This window comes from Lutra lutra, chromosome 3 (genome assembly GCF_902655055.1).
Source record: "Lutra lutra chromosome 3, mLutLut1.2, whole genome shotgun sequence".
NCBI classification, from domain to species: Eukaryota; Metazoa; Chordata; class Mammalia; order Carnivora; family Mustelidae; genus Lutra; species Lutra lutra.
In genome coordinates, this window is record NC_062280.1 from 83,041,655 (window position 1) to 83,057,767 (window position 16,113).

At 45.0% G+C, this 16,113-nt stretch overlaps 1 protein-coding gene across 6 annotated transcripts in view; it reads right to left on the reverse strand.

Annotated features, from left to right (window-relative positions):
• Positions 1–9,728, reverse strand: part of LYPD6B (LY6/PLAUR domain containing 6B) — a 178,128-nt gene extending 168,400 nt beyond the window's left edge. For 4 of the 6 annotated variants that reach the window (XM_047723292.1, XM_047723284.1, XM_047723286.1 and 1 more), the window contains exon 1: positions 9,639–9,728. The gene's annotated coding sequence lies outside the window, so the exon portion shown is untranslated. The remainder of the gene's footprint in view (positions 1–9,638) is intronic. The other 2 variants (XM_047723285.1, XM_047723291.1) reach the window with 2 other exon arrangements.
• Between the last annotated feature and the right edge of the window lie 6,385 nt (positions 9,729–16,113).

Consider the following 16,113-nt stretch of genomic DNA (forward strand, 5'->3'; position numbering starts at 1 on the left):
AAGTTGACAGAGCATGGAGCCAGACCACTTGGAGGTACAGCACAAAAGGAAAACCTAAGGCTGACACTGAGACAGACATTAGGAAAACCCCTCTGGCCAACCAGCTCCAAACTCAGACTATCACAAGAGGAATTTGAAGAGTATGGTGCAATGAGAATAACCATACCAACAACAAACCTCAAATCCAGTTCAAATCCTGATTAGAGTGATCAACCCCACACTAAAGGTCTAGCAGAAATAGAAAGGCACTACCATTTCCAGACATAAAAACTATTATCTCAGTCTCTCAGGTCCTACACAAGATGTCCAGTGCTCAACAAAACACACAGGGCATACAAAAAGCAAGCAAGAAAGAAGACTCCCAAGAAAGGGCAACAAACTGAACCAAACTCCGATATAAAACAGATGTTGAAGGTATCAGACACTAAATTTTAAATAACCGTAATTAATTGTAAAAGGCCCTAACAGAAAGAATGGACAACATGAAAGATTAAATGCTTAATTTTATCAGACAGATAGGACTTGTAAGGGAGAATAAAATGAAAAAAACTTGAAAGGCTAAACACGGTAACAGAAATGGAGACGGCTTTTAACATTCTTCCACAGATTTGACACAGCCAAGAAAAGAGTCAGTGAACTTGACAGGTCAACAGAATTGCCCACACTAAAACAAGAAACAATAAAAAGAAGAATGAAACAAAACAAAGTGTTCAACAGCTCTGGAATAAATCAAATGTTCTAAACTAGGTGTAATCAAATTACAGAAGGAGAGAAGAAAATGGAGCAGAGGAAATCTCTGAAGAAATAATTGTTGAGAATTTTCTAAAATTAATGACAGACACCAAACCACAGATCCAAGAAGCTCAAGAACATCAAGCAGGATGTGCAAGAATGTACATATATGTACACGTGTGTAGGCACACACGCACATGCACACAGAGGTACAGCATATTAAAACAGCTGAAACCAAAGGCAAAAAGAATCTTTTTTTAAAAAAAAAAGATTTTATTTATTTATTTGACAGACAGAGATCACAAGTAGGCAGAGAGGTAGGCGGGGGGCTGGGGGACAGGCTCCCCGCTGAACAGAGAGCCCAGTGCAGGGCTCGATCCCAGGACCCTGAGATCATGACCTGAGCCGAAGGCAGAGGCTTAACCCACTGAGCCACCCAGGTGCCCCAACAAAAAGAATCTTGAATGTAGTGGTAGAAAAATAAAACACTGAATATAAAAGAAGATAAGGATTGTAGAAGACATCTTGTCAGTAGCATGCAAGTAAGAAGTCAATAAAGCAGTGCCTTTTTTTTTTTTTAAAGATTTTATTTCTTCGACAGACAGAGATCACAAGTAGGCAGAGTGGCAGGCAGAGAGAGAGGAGGAAGCAGGCTCCCCGCTGAGCAGAGAGCCTGATATGGGGCTCGATCCCAGGACCCTGGGACCATGACCCGAGCCCAAGGCAGAGGCTTTAACCCACTGAGCCACCCAGGCACCCCAATAAAGCAGTGTCTTTAAGGTGCTAAAAGAAAAAATAAACTGTCAACCCAAAATTCTAGACCCAGTGAAATAAATTTCAAAAACAAAGGAGAGGGGCACCTGGGTGGCTCAACAGCTAGCAAAATGGCAGATTCTTTTTTTTTTTTTTTAAGATTTTATTTATTTACTTGACAGAGAGATCACAAGCAGGCAGAGAGGCAGGCAGAGAGAGAGGAGGAAGCAGGCTCCCCGCCGAGCAGAGAGCCCGATGCAGGGCTCGATCCCAGGACTCCGAGATCATGACCCGAGCCGAAGGCAGCGGCTTAACCCACTGAGCCACCCAGGCGCCCCAAAATAGCAGATTTTAATTAAGTTTAACAGCATAGTAAATGTGAATAGTCTAACACACTGAAAAATAGATATTGTCAGATAGGTGAAAAATGTAAGACTCTGAGGTCTACAAGAAACCTGCTTTAAATATACAGACACAGACAGGCTAGAAGTAAAAGAAAAGTAAAAGATACAGGAAACAAACACTAAATTAAGGAAGCTGGAGTAACTATATTATGAACATCCAAAGCAGTAGAACCCAGAACAAGGAATACTAACAAGGAAAAAGAGGAATAGTACATAATAATAAAAGGATCAGTTCTCCAAAAGGACATAACAGTCCTGAATGTGCATGTACCTAAGAACAGGTGATCAAAATACATGAAGCAAAAAGTGATAGAACAAAAATAGAAGAAATAGAAATATAAAAATAGAGAAATAGAAAAATCCACATTTATAGTTGGAGACTCCAACATGCCTCTCTGTTATTGATAAAACAAATGGACAGAAAATCAGGACAGAGAAGACCTAAAATTTCCAGAACATTCTACCCAAAAATAGCAGAATACACATCCTTTTCAAGTACACATTGAACACTCACCAAGACAGACCATATTCTGGGGCATAAAACAAAGGTTAGCAAATTTAAAAGGACAGAAGTCATGCAAATTATATTGTGAGACAATAACAGAATTAAATTAGAAATCAGTAACAGTAAGACTTCTGGAGAATTCCCAAATAGTTAAAAATTAAATGATATACAGTCAAATAACATGTGGATTAAGAGGAATTCTCTTGGGGCGCCTGGGTGGCTCAGTGGGTTAAGCCGCTGCCTTCGGCTCAAGTCATGATCCCAGGTCCTGGGTTCAAGCCCCGCATCGGGCTTTCTGCTCAGCAGGGAGCCTGCTTCCTCCTCTCTCTCTGCCTGCCTCTCTGCCTACTTGTGATTTCTCTCTGTCAAATAAATAAATAAAATCTTTAAAAAAAAAAAAAAGAGGAATTCTCTTAATATTCTTAAATATTTTAATTTTAAATAAGTGAAAATGCAAATACACATAACAGAATTGTGGAATGCAGCTAAAGCAGTGGTTAGAGGGAAATGTATAGCACTACACGCTTACATTAAAACAGAAGAAAAATCTCAGATCAGTAAAATGAGCTATTAAGAAAGCAACATAATTAATTAATTAATTAATTAAACCCAAAGTAAGGAGAAGGAAGTATTAAAGAAAAGAGCAGAAAGCAATAAAATTGAAAACAGAAAAACAGACAAAATTAATGAAACCAAAAATCTGGATCTTTGAAAAGATCAATAAAATTAATAACCTTCTAGATAGAATAAGAAAAATATCGAAGACACAAATTACCAGTATCAGGGATGAAAGGAGAAAATCACTATAGATTCCATGGACATTAAGTGGATGATATGAGAAGACCACAAAAAATTCTATCTCCATATATTTGACAACTTACGTGAAGTAGAACAATTCCTTAAAAAATACAAACTACCCAAACTTATCAAGAAATAGGCAACCTTAAGTGCACCTATACCTATTAAATCTGTAGCTAAAAACCTACCAAAGAAAACTCTAGGCCTATATGGTTTCATTAATGAATTCTACCAAACACTAAAGTAAGAAATAATACCAATCCTGCACAGCCTCTTCCAAAAATACATCACAACCAAGTGAAATTATCCCAGAGATACAAGATTGGTTCAATGTGTGAAAATCAATCAGTATAATTTGCTGTATTAAATATGAAGGAAAAAATCACATTATCTTGTCAACAGATGGAGAAAAAGCATTCAACAAAATTCAAAATTGATCCAGAATAAAAACTCTCAGTAAACTCAGAATACAATGGAAATTTTTTAACTTCATAGGGCATCTGGCCTCAGTTAACATCATACTTAATAGTGAAAACTTGATTATTTCTCCCCCATGACAACAAACAACGCAAGAATGTTCTCTCTCACCACTTCTATTTAACATTATACTGGAATTCTTAGCCAGTGCAATAATTAATAAATAAATAAATAAATAAATAAATAAATAAAAGGCATCCACACCGGGAAGGAAGAAATAACACTATCTTTATTTACCAATGACATGATTGTGTAGAAAATCCAAAGAATCTACAAATAAGCCCCCTAGAATAAGTGATTTTTAGGAAGGTAACCAAATATAATGTCAATATATAAAAACCAATTCCAGAGGTGCCTGGGTGAACTCAGTTGAGTTGAGTAACTGACTCTTAATTTTGGCTCAGGTTGTGACCTCAGAGTTGTGGGGTAGAGCCCCACACTGGGCTCCACACTCAGTGGGGAATCTGCTTGAGATTCTCTCTCTCTCCCTCTGTGCCCCCACTCGCTCTCTTTTTCAGTCTCTCTCTTTAAAATAAATAAATAAAGGGAATAAAAATATAAGGCACAACCTGAGAGAAATTCAGGCAAAACACGTTTCTGACAAAGAACTTCCATCCAAGTTAGGTAAAGAACTCTCAAAACTCAACAATAAGAAAACAAACAACCCAATAAAAATAGGCAATCAAAATCACCACTGCATAACATTTAAAAGCTTTAAATTTTTATTTGAATTTGTATATTTTTTCCAGTCCATTAAGAGTCTAAACAAAACTCCTCACCAATTTTTTTTTGGACCATATCATTTGACCCAGAACTAGCCTTTTGATCTCTGTCAACCTTTGATGTAGTTTATATTGACCTAAAAAAAAAAAAAGAAACTATTAGTTTTCATTGAACTCAGGAGATAAATTTTGTAGAAGCCCTTCATAAAGAGACTAATTTTCCCATCAAATAAAATTGGCTCTTTAAACACACAAACAAAAAAGTTATAACTTTCTGAGGCATAAAAATTTATTTTCTCGGGGTGCCTGGGTGGCTCAGTGGGTTAAAGCCTCTGCCTTCGGCTCGGGTCATGATCCCAGGGTCCTGGGATCGAGCCCCGCATTGGGCTCTCTGCTTGGCGGGGAGCCTGTTTCCCTCTCTCTCTCTCTGCCTACTTGTAGTCTGTGTCTGTCAAATAAATAAATAAAATCTTTAAAAAAAATTATTTTCTCACCTGAGCATGAATCACATTTTTAATCACCATACTTCCTCCTTCTCCCTGATACCAAAACTAAACAATTCTAGAACCCAATGATGAAAGAAATGACTCTTATTTTCCCTTTGCTCATATTTCTTCACTTATTTCTCACCAGCTGGTACCACGTTTTGTAAGTCACTATAAATCATGTTTGGGAACAATGTGAAGTATAACAAAGAAACAAAGAGAATCTGTGTGAAAGAAATCTTTTAAAATCAAGTTATTCAACATATAACCCTCTTCTTCCAAGAGGGAAGTGTCTTGACATCCAAGTGAATGTCTTTTCCTCCCGAATATCACGCTGGCTCGGGCCATACTTCTCTGCTGGAAACCAGAGAAAGAATAAACCTTGAAGATTTCCAGCACTATGCCCAGCTTGTTTCCAACTATTGCACTCTTTTCTGACCCTGTTTTATTTTTTTGAGTCTTTTTTTTTTTAAATTTGAGTATGTCTGACACATAATGTAACATTACTTTCAGATACACACCAGACTGATTCAAAAAGCCTATATGTCACACTATGCTCACCACAAATCCAGTGGCCCCCACCATACAAAGCCGTTACAATACCGTGGACTATATTCCCATGACATTCATGCCATAACTGGAAGCCGGTATCTTCCACTCCCCTTCAGCCATTCTGCCCACCCTTCCACCACCCTCCCCTCTGACGATAACTTATTTCTCTTTTAGTACTTCTCTTCAACTGAAATATGAGACAAAACATAAATAAATAGGTTCCCTTCTAGTAGATTGTAAGTGCGATGAGCAGAGAGATTTGTCTTTCTTTTTTTTTTTTTTTTTTTAAAGATTTTATTTATTTATTTGGGTGCCTGGGTGGCTCAGTGGGTTAAGCCGCTGCCTTCGGCTCAGGTCATGATCTCAGAGTCCTGGGATCGAGTCCCGCATCGGGCTCTCTGCTCAGCAGGGAGCCTGCTTCCCTTCCTCTCTCTCTGCCTGCCTCTCTGCCTACTTGTGATCTCTGTCTGTCAAATAAATAAATAAAATCTTAAAAAAAAAAAAAAAGATTTTATTTATTTATTTGACAGACAGAGATCACAAGTAGGCAGAGAGGCAGGCAGAGAGAGAGAGGGGAGGATGCAGGCTCCCTGCAGAGCAGAGAGCCCGATGTGGGGCTCGATCCCAGGACCCCAGGATCATGACCTGAGCCGAAGGCAGAGGCTTTAACCCACTGAGCCACCCAGGCGCCCGAGATTTGTCTTTCTTGTGTACTCTTTTACCCTCAGCACCCAAAACAGGGTCTGGCACACCGTAGATGCTCAATAAATATTTGTGAACCAATGACTTCCCAAGACATCTCTCCCTCCCCATTCCTTCATGTTTTTCCAGTGATCCTGAACATCCCATAACAGCACTGCTGATGGAAAATATGCTGCCCTCCACTTCCTCCTCTCAGGATTAGTGACCAAGTCTTTTTGCCAATTTCTGTGCCAACGAGATATGGACGATGGACAACTTGTTGCCCAATCTAACTCCAAATGTCCACCAACATCTGCCATATCAGATGGAAACAAAAAGCAGCAATCCCTTCCCACTTCCAATGAAAACAGGCTAAATGCTTTAAAAGCAATTAGCAGTTGAGGCCGGTTTCCTACCAAAACAACTACAGACAATTCGCCCACTGATTTACTATCAGGACAACTGTTTTCTTGCCCAGGATCTCCCACTAACTGCATCTTCACCAAGTCCCAGCCTGTTAGTTTGAAGACAGGTAACAATACTGAAATGAAGCCATGATTTGGAACAAGCGAGTGTTCTCAACGGGAAGCACAGGAGATGGTGGAGGGGAGGTGCTGGGGACTGAGACGCAGACCAGAACCAGCTGTGAGGCTTTTTCAAACTATACGCATCCCCCCAACCCCAACTCCTCCACCCTAACCCACTCCTACCGAATCATCACCATAGAGTAAGCCATTGTTGCTGTTGCCAACGGGAATATGAAAAACTCAGAAAAAAATGTTTAAGTGTAAGTTCTTTGAAGAATGGGACCAAGATTTATGCTTCTTAGCAATAGCCAGAATGATATCTCGCACTGGGTACTCTATGTTAGAGTCGAGTCTCTACCTGTGTCTCTGCCGGTGTCTCCTGCCTCACTCTTCTCTGCCCTCAGCCACACTCTGTACTTCTATTGTCCTGCACTTCTCCCGACTGTCCGTACAGGCCAGCCCTTTCACCATCTGTCCCTGCCTATGGGAAAAACCATGGACTGACTGCCTACCTAACAGCCTGAGAGGCCATCTCCCTTCCTCCCTTGCTAGCAGAACTACAGCTTTGTTCAGATAAGGGGCATCAGTGTGTGGAAGCTGAGTCCCTCTCTCAGCTCCAGAAGATGGCATGGATAAAACAATTATAGCCCACCTTCTTCTCCTTCACCAGTGACCGGTTTAGGGTGGGCATGTGACCATTCTGGCCAATGACCTAGGGAACGTCTGGGAAATCTTGTCCTTTGTTTTCTAGACAAACACCGTCCCTCCCTTCTGTTTTGGAAGTTATCACCCACAGCCATGATGGAGCCATAGTCAACCTGTGGCAGAGCAGGGAAAAGCAAGCGAATCCAACCAAGAGGGCTGTGACCACTGTGAACCACTTCCTGCAGACTTCTTAAGTGAGACAGTAAAGTAACCTAAATCACGTAACTTACAACAGCAAGCACTGATTGCCCACCACAATGGCCTGGGAAGTCCCTCCGGCTTTTTCTCCTCAAGCAGCCCTACTATCTCCAATTTTGAACACCACTACAGTCTCCTTGGGAAGTCTTCACTCTATGCCAGACAGTTAAACGGTCCCAAGCACTGTTATCCGCACATCTGCCTTTCCCACCAGACTGTGAGCTCCTCCAAAGAAGCATTTTTCAACCTTGGCAGAGGCCCTGGCATACTGAAATTAACACTCAGTTTGAGCTTAGCGTAAGTGACTCCACTTTGGTCCTCTTGAATGAATGATCAACAAAACAAGGAATGGAAGGATGAACACACAGGATGCTTCCCATGCCTTGGATAAAGACTTGATGACTGACAGACTGAATATGGCACCCAGGCTGTCTACACTCTACTATAGACTTCGTTTTGGTGGTGATGAGCAAAGGCAGAGATAGTGCAATGGACATGTACTATTTTTATCTGCCCAGAACTCAGACTTCTCACTGGGAACTGCCCCTCTCCAGCCAGCAGCTGAAATGGAGCTGAACAAATCCCCAGGCACTGGTGACACCTGGGTAAAGTATTCACTCCTATTGTGAATATCCGTATCACTCTTACCACCACTCCCTATGCACAGAGATGACTTGGCCCAGCTTTGGTCTAGCCTATCAGTAAGACTTGCTGTAAGGACAAAAAAGCTGGAAGAAGAGAGAGACTCTCCCCTCCCCCAAGGAGTGGATAAACCTGAAGTCGCCAGTGCTATTTATCACCTCATATTAAAAACCAGTCATCACAGAAGGCGAAAAGAATTAAGACATGTATGAGAGAGAATGATCCCTGCAACCACATGTGAGCCCCTGGATGTAGCCATGCCTGAAGCTAAAACCCTCAGCCTTTTTCATTTCTGTGACCCAATTTCCATATTATTACATCAGGCAATTTTCAAGTGACCAACACCCAACTCAAAAGAATTCTGACAGACACAGTTGATAATGATGAAAGCAGGCTGATAACACCCCTCTATCTGCACCTTTCGATCGACTGCCTCTCGGATGGCATCAGGAAGTAAAAGAGCCTAAAAGTAGCCTAGCAGTGAATAAGTCAGAGTGATTAAAGAAAAAAAAAGAAAGAAAGAAATGCCACCCCCAAAACACATACACACACACACACCCCACCGCCACCACACTAGGGTTTCACCCTAAAGGAGGGTAATCTAAGCCTCCTGGATCCCCCTTCTGTTCAGAAATGTGCAGAGACCTCTGGGAGGCATAAAGTGTTACACTCATAGGGAAAAAAATGGAGAGAACTTTCACCAAGCTTCGTGCCATGCACTTTGTGAACATGAGATAACTTAAAGCTATTTTAATGACTATAATACCCATTTTGCCTTTGAGGAAACTGAGCATTAGCGAAGTGAAGCAAGTTGCTCAAGCTCACATAGCTAGTAACTGGAATTTAAAGAGCACTCTAGACCTTTTCCTTCTCTCTTGGATGGCTGGGTCCTGGGAGATGGAGGCACTCCACCTCCGCCCTCATCTCCACAACGCCCCAGGGCACACAGACCTGCAGTCTTCCCACCGAAGGCCCCTAGAGTCAGAGCAGCCGAGCGTACTCAGCGCCCAAGGAACAAACTAACCCGGGTGCGTAGGTCCTTTAATCACCACCACCACCAAAAGTAAAGAGCCGGGCAGAGCAGCGGCAGGACGCGGACCCGTGTGCCGCGCCGCAGAGAGAGAGGCGGGAGCTCCTCTGGGCTCCTCCGCTGCCCGAACCCCCGCCGCAGCTCCGGCTCTCCCCAGCAGCCCGGGCCCCCGCCTCTCCGCTCCCTACCAGCGCCACGCAAACGCTCGGCGGTGCCCTGGCGGAGCAGGAGACCCTCCGCCGCCCTCCCCCGCCGTCCAGGTGTTCCCAGCTGTTAGCCCCCCGGCGGCTTCGGGACCCCCGCCCCTCCACCGCACCGCGGCCCTCCACGGCCCCGCCACAGCCGCGCCGTTCCGCACGTCCCACGCGCGGGGTCCCCCGGCCCCGGCCGACCACCGCCCCCAGCTGACCGCGGCCTCCCCGCTCACCTATGCCGCCCGCGCCCGCGGGGCCTCTCGGGACCCCAGCCCGGCTCCCGGCCTCGGCTCCGAGCGCGCCCGCCGGGGGCCGGCGTTGGCTCCGGCCGCGCGGGGCGGGGCGGGGCGCGGCTCCTCCCCGCCTAAGCCACCTGGGGCGCCCGCTAGGGGCTCGGCCGGGACAGGTGGGCCCCGCCCGGAAGCGAGCCGCCCGGGGCTCAGGCTCCTCTGGGAACCTCAGGGATCCTCCGCCGGTTGAAGGGAGGCCCGGGCGACCTCATGTTAGGTGACAACCGGGCGGCAGGGAGCCACGGCCCGGTCTGTTTCCAGCCTGACCCGCTCAGGAAATGGAACCCAGAGCGTGAGGCTGACCGGACCAAGCGACCAAGCCACCAAGCCAGTGCGAAGAGTGGAAGCCAACCCCTTTATTTGGGGGATGTACAAACCGAGAACCCAGAACTGAGACCCTCAGGTTGGGGCACAGTGACTTCGTTCAGAACTGTAAGAACTCAGGCCTTTTCTGACCATCCCATACTAAGCCATCTGCACCTCACCCACGGTGGGTTCAGATGATGTCCAACCCTTCCGTAAAATAACATTAAGCTATAAATAAGATCATTTCAGGTAATGATATCCTCCCTCAAGAGGGGAGGAATCTCCTCTGTCCACTGTTAAATAACCAAAGACTTGAACAAATCCAAAACAGTGCATGTGCTCAGTGAATACTTGGTGCACATATGAGGCGTGGCCCGGTCTTCTGAGTCCAGCCTTCTGCTGGTCCTAACAGGCCAGAATTGTCCCAGCATCTCTCCTACTTTCAGTGAGAACCCAGAGTCAAGAGGCCAGGCTTCCAAGCCACCACCTATCCTTTCTGTACCGCTTGCCTCCCCTCCCACTGCCTGCCAGGCAGCTGGCTTGAGGGAGTCCACACCCCCTGGACATCTCTGTAAACTGTGAAGCAAATCTTTTAATTTCTGAAGATGTCCCAGGCAGGGTTACTCAGAAATATAATGCTGTCCTGCCAGCTTTGCACTTGTGGAAACAGCTGAGAGTTTGTAACACTGACCCAGGAACCCCCAGCTAGTAGCAGAGCTAAGCCTCAGGCATTTGTGGTGATGGTGGGTCCTGTAGCCAGGAAGCCTTGAGTGGAGATAGAACTTCTACGGAAAGGGGGCTTGGGTTTGGTCCTCTGCTGAGATCTCTAATTGGTGGTCTCTCCAGGGCTCTCAGAGGGCAAGTGTGATATGAGACACTCACACTTACTGAGGCCTTGACTGTTTAAAAAAAAAAAAAAAGTGTGGGGCACCTGGTTGGCTATGTCAGTAGAACATAGGACCCTTGATCTTGGTGTTGTGAGTTGAGCCCCACGTTTAGTATGGAGGTTATGGTAAATAAATTCCATTTAAACAAACAAACAAAAGGTATCAGAATAGGATACAAAGAGTGTGGTGTATTTTTTCCACTGGGCAAATGAATGGCCTTAACACACACACACACACACACACACACACACACACACAATGATGTGTGTTGCTGCTACTCACACATTAATATCAAGATTCATTAAAGAAACCCATTCTAAGCACACTACAGGAAACACGGCACAACTTTAAAGTTGCATGGAGAACATTCCTGCTTAGAACTATTTCAGTATACTTCTCTATTAAACCTCAAAGCCATAATTAGATGCTGTCTGTTAAGGTGAGGTCAGGGCCAAGTGGTCTGCTCCACCCATACCCCCAACAATAGGCTTAACATTCTTAGGGCCTGGAACCCCCCCCCCCCCGCCCCCGATCCTGCTTCATCAGTGAGTCTGGCGCAAATGGGTGTTTAAGTGGTGGTAGGGCTTGGTTAGTTGCTTCACACTGGGCAAGGCCAGCCTGGTAAAAAGTTACAGAAAATGCCCCACCTAGGTGTGCCCTACTCCAGCTGTATTCCCCTATGCGGTAGGTGGGGAGGCTGGTGTCCCAGGGTGGGGCTGTGAAGGGTCCTACGGTTGGGACAGCCACTTGCATCAGCACATGGGACTAGGCTTGGGAGCCCCTGCAGTTCTCACCCACACAAAGTGGGCCCGGCCCTTCCTGTATACTGGTTTCACTCAGAGGAGCACGTGTCCCGTGATTGAAGATCTTCCCACTAGGTGTGTGATCTTGGCCAGGCCAGTCTGGTCAGGGATGCCACCCAAACAGGCCTGGGAACGATCATCAGGAAGGCACAAATTCTGCCCGGGCGTCCCTTCATTCTCTCTCACCTTCTCTCTCTCTCTCTCTCTCCCCCTCTACATTCTCTCCTCCCCCCCACCCACCCAGGGCTTGCTGAGTAGCCCTGGGCAAGTTCCCTAATTGTCTAATTGTGTGTTTCTCCCATTTGGAAAACCTGCAGGCATGAAATCAGACAAGATCTCAGCTGGAAGTTCTTGGGTTGAAAGGAGGATCCGAAATAAGGTCTGATACCATTGTAAGGTTAAGTGAAAGAATGCAGTTAAAGTGCTTGAGCACAGAGCCAGCACAAAGCACCTGCTCAGTAAACAGGTCTTGTACTTCCTTTAATGTGGCTCAGACAGACAGTGCAAAGGGAGCCAGCTAATATCTGGTGACACAGTTAAGGGCTGAAAGTAGGACAAAACCGCTGATAGACTTCTAAAGGGTCTAGAATTAATTAATCCTTGCCAATGACCATGCATGTTACCATTCTCTGCCAATCCCTAGGCAAATGATACCTCAACTAGGAAATCTTCGGTTTCTTCTCTATCTGTGGTCCTCTGATAGTGCAGTGAAAGAGAAAGCATCCAAAAAAACAACCAAAAAATTTCTGGGTCTTGAGATATTATTTACCTTTTTCTCCCTACCTTTACCTTCTCAGTGTGTGCCCCCAATACTATACATCATTTTCTGAGCACATTTTTTCAATGAAACAATATACATGAAGTGCCTAGGATAGTTCCTGGCACATAATTGCTGCTCAGTTAACTATAACACGCACAGGAGAGATGTAGGAGGGTGGTGAGCAATAGAAAGAAAAAGCCATGAATTCAGGTAGGCAAATATGATAATGACTTTATTAGGTCACCCAGAATTTTAAGTTCACTTGCTTTGTTTTCAGGTGGGCTTGGGTTCAAATCCAGCCACCACTTAACCAGGTATGTTAATCTCTCTATGCCCCAGTTCACTCGTCTATAAAATGAAGATAGTACTAGTATATCATAGGAGCTGGCAGGCATACATAGAACAACCTTTAGAGAGTTGCTACTTTAGCCCAGGCACGGTTCTAACTGCTTCGTGTCTCTTCTGAGAGCTGACTTCGGGGTATTATATCTTAACCTAGATCCATAGACCCTGGAACTGGATTCAGCACTCTGTGTCTACATACATTTTTGCGAACGAGAGCATCCACAGCTCTCCTTAAATTTGCAAATAGGTCTGGGTCTCAAAACTGGTTAGGAATCACTGCCTTCAATCCTTAGCAAAGAGTCTTACAGGTGGAAGGCTTGTCAGAGGTGGTGCAGACCACTGCTCCCAGACATCTGTGAGGAGGGGGAATCTCTGGGGATGCCTGCTCGAGACGCAGGTCACTGTGCCTGAGAATTCCAAGTCAGGACAGCTCTTTGAATAAGAGTGCTACTCACCTACAGGCAAGCCTAGGAAACTGATCTCATCCAACTTCTCATTTCTCGGGTGCAGAAATCAGCCTGGGGACCCGTTCAGTTTGAAGCAGCTTCCACCTCACACCCACGGACCAGCCTCTCTTCCCTCTGAGTCAAGCCCTCACCTCCCCTGAACAAGAGAAGGGAAATGCTCCTCTCTCCACAGCCCAGGTTCCCGTGAGCAGCACTCTAAGTACAACAGAAGACTTTTTTCCCCAAGCTTATTTTTTCTCCTTATTTATTTAATTGAAGCCCAGGTAACACACAGTGTGACCCTAGTTTCGGGTGTACCACATAGTGAATCCACGAGTCTATACATTAAGCTGTACTCATGAGGGGCGCAAACATCTCAGTGCACAACTATCCCAATCCCATTAATGTGCATATTGCCACATCCTATTCATTCCATATTAATTCCTATTCATTCCATAACTGGAAGCATGTACCTCCCCTTCCCCTTCACCTATTTTGAAACCAGCCTTCTATTTTGAGGGGGAAAAAAAATGTGCAGCCACCTCTGTGTTAGCCCTTTAAATCTCAAGGAGGCCTAGACCTTTCTTGCCAGAACTGCTCCCCCAGGACCCGCCCCCTCCACACACCCCACTGTATGCCGCTTTACTATTTGAACAGCTGAGGCTATTCAGTGAACACTTTCAAGTGACATCCTACAAAAATGTAGACGCTTTGTTCCACTTCCTACAGCCACAGGCTAATTAGGCACTGAACAGGGAACTTCAGTCTGGTGCCATTTAGTTGTATGAGGCCCATGGTGGGAACCACGTCTTTCCTGGTGGATCTTGGCAAGAAATGAGTCTGAAGCAAGAAAAAAAAAAAAAAAAAACAGAAGAGGCAGCTGTGGCAGGCAGCAAGGATGGTTATCAATGTTACATTTCAGGCACATCCAAAAATGTGGGCTCAAGAATGATCAGACAAGGGGCACCTGGGTGGCTCAGTGGGTTAAGCCGCTGCCTTCGGCTCAGGTCATGATCTCAGAGTCCTGGGATCGAGCCCCGCATCGGGCTCTCTGCTCAGCGGGGAGCCTGCTTCCTCCTCTCTCTGCCTGCCTCTCTGCCAGCTTGTGATCTCTCTGTCAAGTGGATAAATAAAATCTTTAAAAAAAAAAAAAAAAGAATGATCAGACAAAATCCAGAACCTTTTCTTTTCAGTTGGTGAAATTCTCTCCGTGCTTACCAAGGGCAGCCAAGGATACATGGGTGTTCCTGGAGTTTTTGAGGTTCATCAGTCACAGAATCCTAACATAGCAGAAAGTTGAAATAACCTCCCCGAAGCAGGTTGGGCATACCTCTCACATACAAGGCCAGCACGCAAAATTTCCTGGGTGGCAAACTGTAGAAGCTGCATTTCCCTGAGAAGACGACTATAAAACGATGCGGGTGGCCCCTTCAGGCCTGTGCTTGACCTTGAAGCTGGGCAGCAAATCAGTTTTTCCATACTTATTCCTCAGTACTATTCCTTACACTCTCAAGGCCCACCAATCAGTGTGAATCTGCTTGGCTTTCTTTAACACATCAGCTGGGGATTGCTTGCCCTCTTTCAGTTGGGTTTCAGAGCAAGCACTGAAACATGGACTATAAAGTCATGGGTCTGCTTACAAAATTGCTGGCTACAAAAATGTCCAAATGTCTTTGGTGTTGTATTTCTGAACCCAGGAAGGAAGTTCTTGATTATTCCAAATTTACTTTTTTTTTTTTTAAAGATTTTATTTATTTGACAGAGAGAGATCACAAGCAGGCAGAGAGGCAGGCAGAGAGAGAGGAGGAAGCAGGGTCCCTGCTGAGCAGAGAGCCCGATGCAGGGCTCGATCCCAGGACCCTGAGATCATGACCTGAGCCGAAGGCAGCAGCTTAACCCACTGAGCCACCCAGGCGCCCCCCAAATTTACTTCTTACTTTTGAAGATAACACAAACATATTGACCCTCTTTTTAATTTGCTAGGTCAGTGAGGAAATGGAATACCAACGTGGAGAAAATTCCTTGTGTAGAATCAGAGTGCAGTTACCACTAACATACCAAGAAAATCTTCCTAAGGACCTTTGCACTTACTATCCCTTCTGCTAGGAACTGTCTCCAGATCTTTGTATGCTGGCTCCCTTAGTCACCCTCAGGGAGGCCTTCCCTGACTACTTCATTCAAAGCAGACACAAGACACTTGCTGTCACAGCACCCTGTTTTATTCCCTTCATAGCACTTAAACATATTAAATTATATTAAAAAGTGGTGTTCAGTAGTTCATAATTTGCCTGTAAGAGAATAAAGACCCTGTCTTGTCTTATTCGCCACTTTTCTCCAGTTCTGAAAACAATGCTGTGTTCAAAGCAGGTGCTCGAATATTTCTGGAAAGAATGAATGAATGCTAATATTTTGGCAGAAGACTTTGAGTTCATCACATGGAGATTCCAACTGTTCCTATATGTATGTGGCTTAGGTCTGTGAATAAGCTCTGGTCGGTGAGTGAAAAGTGATTTTAACCTAGTCTCTCTATGCTCCTTGGTAACCACGTAACCCAGGGAAACTTAGCCTCCTGGTTAAGAAAATAGACTCTCAAGATAGTTCCACCACTCCCTAGCTCTGTGATGTTGGGCACTTAAACCTCTCCATACCGCAGTTTCTTCATCTGTATATGGGGAGAATAACAGTACCACTCTCACCCATACCTTGTGAAAAGATTCCAGAATACACTTGAAGAACTAGCTGCTGCATGAACCATGCATAGTACTAGAGGCTTTCGGTTAGTACAGGGAAGGGTGGGAACTACCGGAACTCTGTTGTATAAACTGCCGGAGTGCACTCTTGATCACCAGCTTCCTGGCATACAGCCTGAGG